Genomic DNA, 4815 nt, shown 5'->3' on the forward strand with positions numbered 1-4815 from the left:
AATTAGAATATTAAGCAAGGTCGTACTTACGCAGGTCTGCATTTTTTTTCTTTTATGTAGGAAGGACACTGGCCAAGGGCAACAATAATCCAATAAAAAAAAAATGCCCACTGAATTGCCAGTCCCATAAAAGGGTCAAGGCAGTGGTCAAAAATTGATGAATAAGTGCCTTGAAACCTCCCTCTTGAAAGAATTCAAGTCATAGGAATGTGGAAATACAGAAGCAGGCAGGGAGTTCCAGAGTTTACCAGAGAAAGGGATGAATGATAGAGAATATTGGTTAACTCTTGCGTTAGAGAGGTGGACAGAATAGGGGTGAGAGAAAGAAGAAAGTCTTGTGCAGCGAGTCCGCGGGAGGAGGGGAGGCATGAAGTTAGCAGGATCAGAAGAGCAGTTAGCATGAAAATAGCGGTAGAAGACAGCTAGACATGCAACATTGCGGCGCTGAGAGAGAGACTCAAGATAGTCAGTTAGAGAAGAGGAGTTGATGAGACAAAAAGCTTTTGATTCCACCCTGTCTAGAAGAGCAGTATAAGTGGAATCCCCCAGAGATGTGAACCATACTCCATACATGGACGGATAAGGCCCTTGTACAGAGTTAGCAGCTGGGGGGGGGGGGGAGAAAAACTGACGGAGACGTCTCAGAACGTCTCAGAAGCTGTTTTAGCTAGACATGAGATGTTAAGTTTCCAGTTCAGATTATAAGTAAAGGACAGACCAAGGATGTTCAGTGTAGAAGAGGGGGACAGTTGAGTGTCATTGAAGAAGAGGGGATAGTTGTCTGGAAGGTTGTGTCGATTTGATAGATGGAGGAATTGAGTTTTTGAGGCATTGAACAATACCAAGTTTGCTCTGCCCCAGTCAGAAATTTTAGAAAGATCAGAAGTCAAGCGTTCTGTGGCTTCCCTGCGTGAAATGTTTATCTCCTGAAGGGTTGCACGTCTATCAAAAGTCGTGGAAAAAGTGCAGGGTGGTATCATCATCTTAGGAGTGGATAGGACAAGAAATTTGGTTTAGAAGATCATTAATGAATATTAAGAAGAGAGTGGGTGACAGGACAGAACCCTGAGGAACACTACTGTTAATAGATTTAGGAGAAGAACATTGACCGTCTACCACAGTAGCAACAGAATAGTCAGAAAGGAAACTTGAGATGAAGTTACAGAGAGAAGGATAGAAACCGTAGTAGGGTAGTTTGAAAATCAAAGCTTTGTGCCAGACTCTATCAAAAGCGTTTGATATGTCCAAGGCAACAGCAAAAGTTTCACCGAAATCTCTAAAAGAGGATGACCAAGACTCAGTAAGGAAAGCCAGATCACCAATAGAGTGGCCTTGACGGAACCCATACTTGCGATCAGATAAAAGGTTGTGAAGTGATAGATGTTTAAGAATCTTCATGTTGAGGATAAATTAAAAAACTATAGATAGGCAGGAAATTAGAGCAATAGGATTGTAGTTTGAGGGATTAGAACGGTCACCCTTCTTAGGAAAAGGTTGAATGTAGGCAAACTTCCAGCAAGAAGGAAAGGTAGATGTTGACAGACATAGCTGAAAGAGTTTGACTAAGCAAGGTGCAAGCACTCAGGCACAGTTTCGGAGAACAATAGGAGGGACCCCATCAGGTCCATAAGCCTTCTGAGGGTTTAGGCCAGCGAGGGCATGGAAAACATCATTGCGAAGAATTTTAATAGGTGGCATGAAGTAGTCAGAGGGTGGAAGAGAGGGAGGAACAAGCCCAGAATCGTTCAAGGTAAAGTTTTTAGCAAAGGTCTGAGCGAAGTGTTCAGCTTTATGAATAGATGTGATAGCAGTGGTGCCATCTGGTTGAAATAGAGGAAGGAAAGAAGAAGAAGTAAAGTTATTGGAGATATTTTTTGCTAGATGCCATAAGTCACGAGGGGAGTTAGATCTTGAAAGGTTTTGACATTATCTGTTAATAAAGGAGTTTTTGGCTAGTTGGAGAACAGACTTGGCACGGTTCCGGGCAGAAATATAAAGTGCATGAGATTATGGTGATGGAAAGCTTAAGTACCTTTTGTGGGCCGCCTCTCTATCACGTATAGCACGAGAACAAGCTGTTTTAAAACAAGGTTTAGAAGGTTTAGGACGAGAAAAAGAGTGAGGATTGTACGCTTCCATGCCAGACACTATCACCTCTGTTATGCGCTCAGCACACAAAGACGGGTCTCTGACACAGAAGCAGTAGTCATTCCAAGGAAAATCAGCAAAATACCTCCTCAGGTCCCACCAACTAGCAGAGGCAAAACGCCAGAGGCACGTTCGCTTAGGGGGATCCTGAGGAGGGATTGGAGCGATAGGACAATATAAAGATATGAGATTGTGATCGGAAGAGCCCAACGGAGAAGAAAGGGTGACAGCATAAGCAGAAGGATTAGAGGTCAGGAAAAGGTCAAGAATGTTGGGCGTATCTTTAAGACGGTCAGGAATACGAGTAGGGTGTAGCACCAATTGCTCTAGGTCATGGAGGATACCAAAGTTGTAGGCTAGTTCACCAGGATGGTCAGTGAAGGGAGAGGAAAGCCAAAGCTGGTGGTGAACATTGAAGTCTCCAAGAACGGAGATCTCTGCAAAAGGGAAGAGGGTCAGAATGTGCTCCACTTTGGAAGTTAAGTAGTCAAAGAATTTCTTATAGTCAGAGGAGTTAGGTGAAAGGTACACAGCACAGATAAATTTAGTGTGAGAGTGACTCTGTAGTCGTAGCCTGAATGTGAAAATCTCGGAAGATTCAAGAACGTGGGCACGAGAACAGGTTAAGTCATTGCGCACATAAACGCAGCATCCAGCTTTGGATCGAAAATGAGGATAGAGAAAGTAGGAGAGAACAGAAAAGAGGCTACTGTCAGTTGCCTCAGACACCTGAGTTTCAGTGAGGAAAAGAAGATGAGGTTTAGAAGAGGAGAGGTGGTGTTCTACAGATTGAAAATTAGATCTTAGACCGCGAATGTTGCAGAAGTTAATGAAAAAAAAGTTGAAGGGGGTGTCAAGACACTTAGGGTTGTCGATAGAAAGGCAGTCCGACCAGATGGCGACTTTGAGGCTGGTGTAGGAGTCGCCATGATGCTGTCACTTGGGATTATGTATGGTTGAGTGTTGGGTTCTGTTATTGTATGTTATTGTATTTTATGTATTATATGTTTATTGTATTATTCCTGACTTGAAATATCTGCTGTAACACTGATATAAGTTCCGGGGTCGCTGTTGCGCATGTCAGATATCTCTTGACTAATAAGTTGTCTTGTGGGTAGCAGGAGTGCGGGGAGGCCAGTGTCTGTCTGTTCGATCACCGGCTGGATACCTCGTCCCTGCACCTATTTAGTGCTGCTGTGACTGATCATGGATGGCTGGCTACACAAGTCTTGATACTGCTGTGAATCCCTTAAGGTGTTGTGTGCCAAGGATGGTTTAGGATGCAGGGCCAGAGAGCTGTTGTGATGTCTGTTGCTACTTGCCCGAGGGTGTAGGGCTGTAGGCCGACACTGTAAGTTATTTGTTATGTTGTGATAATACATTATTAGTCTGCCCATATAGAACTGGCTATTCAGTTAATTGGAGTTCTAATCTCTTCCTGAACCTGTGCACCATTAATTTTGAGTTTGTTGAGTGTGTTTATTGCCGATCGTTGATCATCTGAGGAACATTAAATGTAGTTCGCCGTATGGGGAATTCCTCACTGGAGGTTTGATGATTAAGGCCGCAATGCAGTAACTTGATGTTTCTAGGTTTGACACTGTAGCGCCTGACTACAGCTGCTCTGAGAATTTTGGATTACATGACAAGCAATAAATTTACAAGAACATGTATGTGTGTATACGTATATAAACAATTTGTTTTTCAGGCTTGATTTGATCAAGAAGTTCAGTACTGATAGGCCTTACTTTAGTGTTCTTTTCTTATAATATATAATTCCCTTTATGGATGACAATTACTTACTTTAGAGTATTCCTTTCTTATAAACTAAAAGTTTCTCAATAGTAATTATTTTAATAAAAAAAAAGAAGTTATTTGGGATAACCTGTGAATGATGTGCTATCATATATTTGGCATATGTTCGTGCAATGTGTTGATACGTTGGCTTCCCTAGATTGAATACTACATCTACAATAAAGGATCCGGTATACGGTGGGCCTTTCCATCCCCTCGGACGAGACACTAACCTTAAAATTGCCTTCACTACTTAATCAACTCATTACACTTGTAGTTCTATGATTATTGTTCTCTAGAATTCCCGCTCTCTTTGGTACAAATAAGAATGCTGACTTGTAGTTATCTCCACTTATCTCTTCACTGTTGTATATCTGATTTGCAGTGCTAGTTATCTCTCTAATACTAAATTTCTCTACATCATCTTCATTGCCCCGAGATCTTCACCCCTTATCTTTCCAGCTTTAATTTTTCTTATTACCTCTTCCACTTCATCTTCAATAATATCAGGGCCTGTCATTTCTACATCAATCACTAACTGCTTTGGTCTGTCATCCCACAACAGTTCTTGGATATACTCCTTCCATCTTTCAAGTAGTTCCTTCTTTTTAGTGTTGTCTCGTCATTTTTCTTCATTATAGTTTCGCTTGCATGCATCTTTCCTCTTGCAATAAGTCAGTTCACTCTTTCATGCATCATCTGAGCATTCCTATTTGCCGAGTCTTCTATCTCTTCACTCTGTATATTCATTCAAAATTTCCTTTGCTGCAGGACACCTCAAGTATCTCATCTCATCTCAAAGGAGCGTTAAGAAACACATCTTCTAAAACAGTGATGGTAACGGTGGTCAAGACATTCGATAAAATTGTTCTC

Source organism: Scylla paramamosain, unplaced genomic scaffold (genome assembly GCF_035594125.1).
Source record: "Scylla paramamosain isolate STU-SP2022 unplaced genomic scaffold, ASM3559412v1 Contig22, whole genome shotgun sequence".
In the NCBI taxonomy this organism is placed as follows: Eukaryota; Metazoa; Arthropoda; class Malacostraca; order Decapoda; family Portunidae; genus Scylla; species Scylla paramamosain.